The sequence below is a fragment of the Phasianus colchicus genome, chromosome 3, assembly GCF_987193195.1.
Source record: "Phasianus colchicus chromosome 3, bPhaCol1.hap1.1, whole genome shotgun sequence".
NCBI classification, from domain to species: Eukaryota; Metazoa; Chordata; class Aves; order Galliformes; family Phasianidae; genus Phasianus; species Phasianus colchicus.
In genome coordinates this window covers 70,819,715-70,831,169 of record NC_143438.1, presented here as the reverse complement: position 1 = coordinate 70,831,169, position 11,455 = coordinate 70,819,715, and the positions used below count along the sequence as shown (strand labels likewise).

At 42.5% G+C, this 11,455-nt stretch overlaps 1 long non-coding RNA gene across 3 annotated transcripts; it reads left to right on the top strand.

Moving 5' to 3' along the window:
- Positions 1 to 1,978: 1,978 nt before the first annotated feature.
- LOC149918664 (uncharacterized) lies at positions 1,979 to 10,765 on the top strand. Of its 3 annotated transcripts, none has more exons than XR_016465247.1 (5): positions 1,979 to 4,166; positions 6,961 to 7,145; positions 8,197 to 9,529; positions 9,657 to 9,766; positions 9,912 to 10,765. It is a non-coding gene; the product is annotated as an uncharacterized LOC149918664 (long non-coding RNA). The 3 variants fall into 3 exon arrangements; XR_016465248.1 differs by having other exon boundaries at positions 8,197 to 9,766; positions 9,912 to 10,027; positions 10,196 to 10,765; XR_016465246.1 differs by having other exon boundaries at positions 8,197 to 9,766.
- The last annotated feature ends 690 nt before the right edge of the window (positions 10,766 to 11,455 follow it).

Here is an 11,455-nt window from a genome sequence, read left to right as displayed (position 1 = left end):
ATTGAACTCCACCTGGGGGAGGGTGATGTAGCAGTGGAGAGCTTGTGGGTGAGAATCAAGGGGCAGGCTGGTATGGGTGACACCGTTGTGGGTGTGTACTACAGGCCCCCTGATCAGGAAGAGGAGGTTGACGAGGCCTTCCACAAGCAACTGAAAGTAGCGTCACAATCCCAGGCACTAGTGCTTATGGGGGACTTCAATTATCCAGATATTTGCTGGAAAAGCAACGTGGCCAGGCACGAGCGGTCCAGACGGTTCCTGCAATGTGTCGAAGACAACTTTCTGATGCAGATGGTGGAGGAACCAACGAGGGGAGGGGTGTTACTGGACCTTATTCTCACAAATAAGGACGGGTTTGTTAAGGAAGTAAAAGTTGGGGGTAGCTTGGGTTGTAGTGACCACGAGATGGTGGAGTTCAAGATCTTGAGTGGAAGGTGCAAAGCAAAAAGTAGGATTGCTACCCTGGACTTTAGGAGAGCCAACTTTGATCTCTTCCGGGACCTACTTGGAGCTATCCCGTGGGCTAGGGTGTTAGAAGGTAAGGGGGCCTGTGAGAGCTGGTTGGCATTTAAACAGCTCTTCTTCCAAGCCCAGGATCGGTGCGTCCCTGTGAGCAAGAAATCAGGAAAGGGTGGCAGGAGACCTGTGTGGATGAGCAAGGAGCTCATGCACAAACTCAAAGGGAAAAAGAAGGTCCATGAAATGTGGAAAAAGGGTCTGACCACTCGGGAAGAATATAGAAATGTTGTCAGGGCCTGCAGGGATGCGACGAGGAAGGCTAAAGCCCACCTGGAATTGAATCTAGCAAAGGTGGTAAAGGATAATAAAAAAGGTTTTTTTAAGTATGTTAACAGTAAAAGGAAGACTAGGGAGAATGTAGGTCCCCTACTAAGTGAGGGGGGTGTTCTGGTAACGGGGGATGCTGAGAAGGCGGAGATACTGAACGCCTTCTTTGCTTCTGTCTTCAGTGAAAAAGCTCCCCCTCGGGAATCCCAGGCCCTGGTGGTTAGTGAGAAGGTCTGGGGAATGGAAGACTTCCCTTTAGTCAGGGAAGAGGCGGTCCGAGAGCGCCTAGGCAACACCAATGTTCATAAATCCATGGGACCCGATGGGGTGCATCCACGGGTGCTGAGGGAGCTGGCAGAGGTGATTGCTGAACCGCTCTCTATCATCTTTGAGAGGTCTTGGAGAATGGGGGAGGTGCCTGAAGACTGGAGGATAGCCAATGTCACTCCAGTCTTCAAAAAGGGCAAGAAGGAAGATCCAGGTAATTACAGGCCAGTCAGCCTCACCTCTGTCCCTGGAAAGGTGATGGAACAGATTGTGCTGGATGCCATCTCCAGACAACTGGAAGAAAAGGAGGTTATCAGGAGTAGTCAGCACGGGTTCACCAGGGGGAGGTCGTGCTTGACCAACCTGGTAGCCTTCTATGATGTTGTCACTGGCTGGGTGGATGGGGGGAGAGCAGTGGATGTAGTCTACCTTGATTTCAGCAAGGCATTTGACACTGTCTCCCACGACATCCTTATAACGAAGCTGAGGAAGTGCGGGATAGATGAGTGGACAGTGAGGTGGGTTGAGAACTGGCTGACTGGCAGAGCACAGAGGGTTGTCATTGGCGGTGCAGAGTCTGGTTGGAGACCTGTAACCAGCGGTGTTCCCCAGGGGTCGGTGCTGGGACCGGTCCTGTTCAACATCTTCATCAATGACCTTGATGAGGGGATAGTGGCCACCCTCAGCAAGTTTGCTGATGATACGAAGTTGGGAGGATTGGCTGACACGCCCGAAGGCTGTGCTGCCATTCAGCGAGACCTGGACAGGCTGGAGAGCTGGGCAGTAAGGAACCAGATGAAGTTTAACAAAAGCAAGTGTAGAGTCTTGCACCTAGGGAGGAATAATTCCATGCACCGGTACAGGTTGGGGGATGACCTGCTGGAGAGGAGCTCTGCAGAGAGGGACCTGGGTGTCCTGGTGGACGACAGGTTGGCCATGAGCCAGCAGTGTGCCCTTGTGGCCAAAAAGGCCAATGGCATTCTGGGGTGCATCAAAAGGAGCGTGGCCAGCAGGTCGAGGGAGGTGATCCTCCCCCTCTACTCTGCCCTGGTAAGGCCTCATCTGGAGTACTGTGTCCAGTTCTGGGCTCCCCAGTACAAAAAAGACAGGGATCTCTTGGAAAGAGTCCAGCGGAGAGCCACAAAGATGGTGAAGGGCCTGGAGCATCTCCCCTATGAGGAAAGGCTAAGTGAGCTGGGTCTGTTTAGCCTTGAGAAGAGAAGACTGAGAGGGGACCTGATCCAGGTCTATAAATATCTAAGGTGTGGGGGGGCAAAGTGGCGAGGCCAGACTCTTTTCAGCAGTGTGCAGAGACAGGACAAGGGGAAATGGCCAGAAGCTGGAGCATAGGAAGTTCCGCACCAATGTGCGCAAGAACTTCTTTACGGTGAGGGTGACGGAGCACTGGAACAGGCTGCCCAGGGAGGTTGTGGAGTCTCCTTCTCTGGAGATATTCAAGACCCGCCTGGACGCCTACCTGTGCGACCTGGTGTAGGGATCCTGCTTTGGCAGGGGGGTTGGACTCGATGATCTCTGGAGGTCCCTTCCAACCCCTACGATTCTGTGATTCTGTGATCTTCATGGGTTTGGAGTCTGTGCGCTCACCTTCTCACCTTTCCTGCCTCAAGTATGTCCTCCAGGCAAAATCACCTAAATGCAACAGCTAACAGGATCTTTGTTTACAATGTGCTTAGTATCCTGAGTCTCTTGGCCTCCAGGAATGCTTCCAGGCAAAGCCGAGCTGGCAAATAGTCATCTGAAGAATGTCAGAGATGGGAAGTGAGAAGATACCAGGAGGTGAGAACCAGCCCTCATAACTGGTTATCTCCTATGCATGGGCAGATCATTTTATTCTATAATTAGTTGTTGGTCAGGACAACCATGTCACAGTGTAGAACTATGTGTATCCCTGCTGTATCTTTGTGCTCATTTCTCTGTACTGATTTTAACAGAAGATGACACTTCCAAAGGTTGCTTTTTCAACAACTTATTTACACCGGTTGCTTTTTCAACAACTTATTTACACCCAAACAAAAACATTAAAGAAAATTAATTATAGGCCAAATCTGCTGTCCTGATAAATGATGCCATTTTATCTTTTGTCATCTTGTGAACTGATGAAGATGTCTTCAGAAGTGTTCTACAGTAGCTCAACTCAGCTGTCACGTAGTCAGTTATAACTTCCCTCTTTTTGCATAATTATTTTTCCCTAATATATTTATTAATCTGGACAAATGTACCACTGCTACAGTAGTGATGTCTTATTTACTTAATTCAAAGTCTATATGTAGTTCCTTGCTGGTTTGTCAGTCATCCCAATGGACTAGCAGGCATTGACCTCAATATGTTCAAAGTGTTGTGTGAGGTTTTAGCTACTCATCTCTCATTAAATTCATTGATACTCAAGTTAAAAACTGAAGTTTCCTGCGTTACAGCACTCTTACCTGTAGCTAAAAGACAGAAAAACCCGTGATCATCTCTTTCTTCAGATACCCTACGTTAAGCTGAAACTCAGTAAATAGAGTCTTTATTATATAAAGCAGAGACTTTTCAAGTTAATGCAGCACAATGCCCTTTTTTCACCTTCACAGTAAAATGAGAGAATATACTCTGCCTTCCTGACGTGGTTGCCCATCATTCAGTGGTGATGTGCCATATATGCTATGAATGTGACTCTCAGCAACTTTACTGCATATAGAGTGTATAATTAACACTATTTAATTAAAACTTCAGGATTCTCAACAATTTCTAAATGCCCACACTTCCAGTTAAATGGATTCCAATGCCAACATTTTAACAATGTTACATAACAAAACATAGCTAGAAGTTTCAAAAGCAGTTCTCCCTGGTATTTTTTTATTCTTTAAATTAAAAATAGATCCCTGAGCAGAAGTTTTCATCAAACAGAAAATCTATGCACTATTTCACCATTTTTATTGCACGTGTAACCCAAGAGTACCACTTTCCAACTGCACTTTTACACTTATCTGGAGAGGAGGAACCTTGTCAAGAAAGTGAGGACTTCCATTTTCCCCATGTTGCACTATTCAGTGAGCTGAGATAGAGGGACAAGTTTCTCCTCAGAGCACCCTACTCGTTTCCACCAAGAAAAGGTAAGCAATGCCTTCATTAGCTGCTGTTGGAACTCTGACCAGAGTTTCTTCCAGCCTGATTACCACAAATTAGAGAGTTATAATATAATATAATATAATATGTATGTCACATATTTGCCTTGTGTACCCATTTCCAGAAAACACTCCGAAGTGAAGGCCAGTGTCATCTGATAAAACAATTTTCTTTTCTCTTTTTAAGAAGCAGTTTCTCTTCACAGACACATTTAAAATTTGTTTTGTTGATTCTATGGCCTCAATATAGAAGTAAATAATACTATATGTGTGAATCAGAGCTGAATTCTGTTAGTGTAGAACTTCAGATGAACTCACAGGTTTCCTGCAAAGAACTGGCCTTTAACTGTAGATTCTTCTTCCTATTTAAATTGGCTCTAGAAAGCCAAAAGTCTTTGAAGTAATTTAAATAAGGTAAGTTTAAATCAGTTTCTAAAATGCACTTAGATGATGCCATTCTCAGTAATTAAATACTTCATCACTGGAAACCATAATAAAAATGTGCTAATTTCAGTTCACTGTAGAAGCTCAAAGGGAATAAATTACAACTCTATCGCACCCCTTTTATGATTACTATTCTGCTATGGACCTAATGTGTTTTCTTTCAAGGCCAAGTGAATATCTTTTGCTACCACAACCTTATCAAAAATCTTCATGAGCCTAACAAAAATCAGGAGTTGGTTATGAAATTTGGATTTCTAGATTCTGTTAGATGCTCTCCTAAAATACGAATGGCAAGCAAAGAAGAGAGTTGTCGTGGTCCATATTTACGCATTTTTATTTGCTATGTATTCTACTGACGGTTAAGTAAATAATTACTTCCAATACAAGGGAAGAAGTACCTCTGAGAAATGTTATCTTTCTGATGCCTAGCTGCTTCTGAACAGGTTCTGAGATACTGAAGTCCCAGTGACGCATTGCTTTTAAGAATGAAGAAATCTTGGCTTCCTGAGAACTTTGTAATAGATATTAGAAAAGCAGCAGAAAATACAGAAAAAAAGAACTCTGTTATCCTTTCTGATATTTTTATTCTCCAAATGCATTATCACAGATCCCTGCTCGCAGATCTTCATCACCCAGAACACAAGAAACAACAGGCTCTGGCTACCCTTTCCTCCCACATTCTTTTCTTTACTCTTTTTCACAACGCACGACTTTACCTTCTCTCATTGTTGAGTCAGAAATCAGATTAAGAATTGGTATTGTCTTAACTTTCTATAAAATACTTTTAAAATGGACCACAAGAGGAGTTCTAATCCTCTCTCCTTATAGAACCTAAACTGTTCCTATCAACATTAAAGTTGGTTGTATAACAGATTCATTTCATAGACTTGTCACAGTGATGGGTAACACATCTGCAAAGCTATGACTCTTGAATCCTATTTCTGGCTTTTAAGTGGCTGCAATGTATCCTCCAAATTGCTGTCTGAACAGGAAGAAAATGCTTTGGAAACCATTAGGATCCCAGCAAAGGAGGGAGTGTTTATTTGGTTAATAGATTATGAGCAGATTTCAGTGGTTGGACTGGAGTGTAAGCCATAAAATGCAGAATTTGAGATAAAGAAATTCAGATTCTTATTTGTTCAAACTTTTTTCAAGACCTTGAGCAAGTCATTTAGACTGCTATTAAAAGTTCAGTGTTTCCAAGGAGCTATGTCAAAGTTTTTCTGTTGTTTGGAATGGCACGTCCATCTCACAGCATCATTCATAGTTTCTTTAAATATCCAGAAGTGTCCATATATTATAACAAGATCCTAAAAATTCTCTTGTTAGATCCTCCTTTATTTTTCAGGATATTATATTTATATATGATTAAAAAAGAAAAAAAACAAACATGTAGAGAAAGAATGCTTTCTCCCTGTCCAAACCTCTTCCTGAAAAGAAAAAAAACAAACCATAAGTTTCTTTTAAGAGCAGTTATTTTCTGGCTCATTAGAGGCATAACTCCCCCTTTTTTTTATTTTTATTTTTATTTTTTTTCAATGAAAAGCCATGAACAGGGGCAGAAGCAAGTCACACATGATTTGAAGAGATGACATTTAATTTTAAGGACAAGGCAAGGAATCACACCGACACACTTCCAACTGCCCTCCTACCAGTAACTCCAGCATCTATGGCTACTTTCTTCATAGCATCTTTTTATGAGAGCTGCCTTCAGGAATCTGCATTCAAAAGACTCTGGAGACCTTAGGGGTTATTGCTGTCATACATGAAAAACATTTGACCAAGTCAGCATGCTACTCATGCCTTCTGGAGAAGGAAAGGGGCAAGCAGGTCCTGCAGCAAATACAAACCAGGTCTTATGACTAACAACCATTAAATAGCTCAAAAACACTCGAGTTTCTAAGATGTTTACAAATTGCAAGAGGAACATTTTGCAGAATAAATGCAGTCCTGGAGCTTAATACTCACTCTACTGTTTCATTACTGCCCCTGTTTCATATTAGCACACCAAGCAATTTGTATGCATCTATGGACGTTTTAGTAATGTATACCCAAAGCAATTGCCAAATGTTATTCAGGGCTGCTATATGTAGTAGTTCTAATGAATAATGTTTTTGTTAAGAATGTGGCAAACTGCTATTTATTCAGATGAATTCCAACCAACCATAATGCCTGGGTCTTACTTCTGAGGTATGAATGCAATAATTACCAAACACGATTCTAAAATGCAATTTGTTAACTTGGAGGAGATTGTGAGATCGTGACACACATTTAAAGTACCCATAAAGCCATTCTTGTTGCTTTTTTCGCCCCACTAAGTCTTTGTTTTCATAAGCAGAATCTCCTGTCACTGTATCCACCAGTCCAGTGTCTCCACATCCTCTTATGCTGTACACGTCCAGATTTGATACCTGAACATGAGACATCAAATCAAGCAGCAAGACTATCTGGAAGATAAATGGGGAAATGAGTTTTCAAAATTGCCCAACTCTTCTTCACTTTCCATTAAGCTTCTCCTCCAAAGTAAGTTGGCCTCAGAATATGTCCCAGATCCAATAGGTCATTTAAGTTAGCAAGTAACAGCTGCAGAACCAAGAGCTTTGTGTTAGAAATAAAAGCTGTGCAGTTTGCTAGCGCTGTCAGAACTAGTCCATAGAATTACAGAAGCATAGGATATCCTGAGTTGGAAGGTACTCACAAGGATCATCAAGTCCAACTCCCAGCTCCACATAGGACCAACCAAATTTAAAACCTGTGTCTGAGAGCTGTCCAAACACCCTTTGAACTACAGCAACTCGGGGCCGTGCCCACTGCCCTGTGCAGCCCGTTCCATGCCCACCGCCCTGTGGTGCAGCCCCTGTCCCTGACCCCCACCCGCCCCTCCCCTGACGCAGCTCCATGCCGTTCCCTCGGGCCCTGTCGCTGTCACACAGAGCAGAGCTCAGCGCTGCCCCTCCGCTCCCTGTGAGGAGCTGCAGCCGCCATCAGGCCTCCCTCAGCTCGGCTGCTCTGGGCTGCACCAGGAGGGCCAACAGGCTGAGCAGTGTAGGGATGGAGGGAGAACAAGAATAATGTTGAGTGGCAACATTGCCTGGACAGTGATAGAAATACAAAATGCAATATAAAATCAATATAAAATTCACTAATTTTCTATTTATGAACTTGAAATAAATATATTCAAGGTTAATATCTTACTGCATCACAGTGGACTGAAAATTCAATTAGAATGTTATAAAAATTCTAAGTAAATATTTTAGTGGAGATGAAATTAGATCTAGGACTGACAAATAACAGCTAGAATGGACAGCACTCAAAAAAGAGTATTTTTAATACAGTTGAAATAAGAATCACAATAAAATGGACACAAACAAAAAGATTAAGAACTGAAATAAATTCATTTCCATGGAACTAACATAGCATGAGCAGTAAAATATTTTGGAGATTGGCCTAAAAAAGTTCCAAATCATGTGATTCTAAATCTAAATATAAATGTAGATGTAGATAATTTGTATAATGTTGTATGTATGTCATTAGACTGTTCAGAACATGCACTCTCTGCTGTCTCTTTCTACAGAGCTTGCAGAGTTGCAGAGATGCTTATGGTGACAGAGAGTTGTATTTAAACTTGTGCACAGCTAAGAAATCTGCAGCCTCATAGCTGGGAGACAGATGATGCTGCAGGTGCCTCAGTGCAAATGCAAGTGCCACACTATTTTTATCATGACTCATCTGGGAATTTAGAGAAGAGACAGTCTTTCCTGCAGCTGAGAGGCCAAGAAGGAAACCTCTGGAGAATACAAGAAGCTGGGCTGAAGAAACATTTTATTTTTGTGTGACTTATAACTTTTAGTGTTTGAAAAGTACAGTAAATAGCTAGGCATGGTAAGAAGAGGACTTGGGCATATAAATCCTTAATGAAAGAAGGATGTTACATGTTATACATAACTGGTTTTTCCCCATATTGCTGTAGAGTTTTCTATTGATAGATCAGAGTGATAATTCTCACAGGAACCTGTCACTTCATCAGGTACTGCAGAAAGGCAATCAGTGGCTGAGGAGAACAGTCTTCCTCATAGCCATACAGCAGCCAAGATTTCTAGTTGTGACTCTGGTTATGTTGAATCCAGTGCTTCCAGTTTGGGTCGCAGAGAAATAATTTAAGTTCCAAAAAGCAACAATTGGGGGGGAAAGCTTGTGTGTGAGCTCTGTCCATCTATTGATTTGTTTGTCATCGTGCTTCTGCAGCCTATTGCAGCAGCCAAAGTGAGGAGGGGGCAGCAGTAAACTGTGGCAGACACATGGGGATGAGAGGCTGGTTTGATTCCTCAAAAAGTGCAATGTTAAGTGGCACAGGGGAAGACCTGATCTGGAGATATGAGATTTCTGTGGTACCCTGCAGCTTAACTTGGACAGGCTCATTGTATAAGTGAGAGCTTTTGTGGCTGGGGAATGCTCTCCTGATCAGACGAATAGATGGTCTTAAGGTTTTCAGCCATACAAATAGGATCTCATCCAAACAACATTTTGGTCAGGAGAGTGTGATGAATTGATTCAAAGGGGAAAAGAGACTTAATTTTATCAGAAAAGGTCAATTTTCGTACACGGTTTTCAAATATAGGTGCAGAAAATGGTGGTTAGGCAAGGCTGTTAAAAATGACTTTCTCTTTAACTCCAAATAGCGTAGATTAGTAGCACCCCCTCAAGACACCTTGCTGTTTTTACAGTGGTTTCAGGCACTTCCCCAGGGATGGGACAAGACCTGATAAGGTTGTCTGGGGCCTCTTCCCACATCATGCAAGGAAGGGACAGCCCTTGTCTGCCACATCCCTGAACCAGCCCTGAGCCCAGCAGCCACACTCCTGGAGGGGGTTGCTACTGGGGCCATCACTGCCCCTTTTATGAGATAGGTAAGAATTGCTGAAAATGCCTTTCTTTTGACAGAAAGAGAGGAAAGTACAGCCTTTCTGATGCCATATAGCTTGATGGTAACTGTCCTATCATATGTGACTTGTTCCTGTGATCCTTTCCATCTAGAAGGAAGGATGGAAGACAGGACTATCAATTGGAAATAAAACATGGAACAAATTGTGTGAGGAATTGTTTTCCAAAATGATTCTGTCACGAGCCCTGGGATTATCTGCACAGTGAGTCTCATTCCTGCATCACAGTATCTCCTGCTGCTTTCCAGAAGATGATGAAATTATGTGATTGATCTACGTTGTCTGTGTTATTCTTTTACCTCAGAAAGTAGAATCAAGCAATGCCTTAAACATTTTTTGCATTTCTTAGATCCAGATGAATTTTGGATGTGACTCTCTGCCAGGGGAACACTGGAGATGTGTATCTTGCCCACGAAGGCATGATTTTTACCTCCATGCACCCACTGCACTGGTGTAGCACTCTGGGTAAGGAGTCACAGGGGATCATGTCTGGAGGATCTGCATCCCACTTAGTACTTTCTACATTCAAAATATAACAGGCACTGCCAGGACTATTTTAACAGACAGCATTCAACTTAGATGTTGAATACAATTTTAATTCTCACGTATCTCTTCTTTCTGGTTCCTCCACAGACATGACTGAATTTAGTTACACAGCCCCAACTATTTAACCTCTGAGAAACTAAATCTTGAACAAGTCCAAGCACTCTCCTTTGGATGCCCAACGGAAATTACAAAGCCCTGAATATTCAGCAATTTTTAGTCCATAGCATGTCGTTTAATGGCTTCAGTCAACCCACCCTACCTTCCAGTGCACTTGGCATTTCTGGTATCCTGGCTTTCAGCAACCTGCACTTGGAATTCAGAAAACAAGGAGCAGTCAGATCAGTGAGCCTCAAAGGAAGATAAGATTTGACATGACTTGCCTTGTATCACAAAGGAAACCCATGTTAAAATAGGACCCAGTTTTCTAAACTTGCATTTGACTAAACTAATGATGAAATCATTTCTTTGCCTGCGGGTCCTTGAATCAGGCCTCCAACTTCTTGGAAAATTATGCATGGATCCTTCAGCTAACAGACCCACTTTACTACACCATCATAATGGCTCACCAGAGCATCTTGTCCCGTTCATCAAATGAGATGAATACAGCAAAGAAGTTTTAAGTTCACATAAGCAGTCTGCTTCAAAGTGCGCATACAGAGCAACAAAATAAAAATCTTATATGTAGTTTTCATACAGTCTTTTTTTTTTTTTTTTTAACATATGAAGGGTAAAATTTGAAACCTACATTTTGGCTTTTGAAATATGTAGAATAATTTTAAAATGTCTCATCCAACTTTTTTAAGTTGTTAAAGGAGTACACTTAAAATCTCCCTTCTTCAGCCACATGCATGCTATTATTATGTTCCACAAGCAAATTAAGTATGAAAGACTGCCTTTCATGTTAGGTGAGCAATTTCCAACTGTGGGAAGTGTAATAAGTACATTTCCTTCTGAGTGGAGTGTTTAGAGTAGCAGTGTTTCATATCCACTCTGTCCTTAATTTTCCTAGCAGTATTAACGCTGTAAGGAACTCCGAGGAGTCTGACCTATAATCTGAAAGCCAGATTTTCCAACCTTCACTCATCTATGAGTTCTTTCCTCATTTGTGTCCAGTGAGTTAAGAAGCCCGAGTCTGTGAGATACAGAAGTGAAAGCCGTTTGGTGAGTGAGAGTGCTTCAGCCCGGGAGGATTCAGAATCTCTTGACACTGTACCAGGAGGAGTTTAAGACATGCTATACAAGGCCTGTGCAGATTAAAAGGCTGATGAAGGGACATGGATAGGCTCAGCCCCACTGCGCGCAGGGTAGGGACACAGTGAACTGCCTGCAGTGCCAGCCAGAATGATC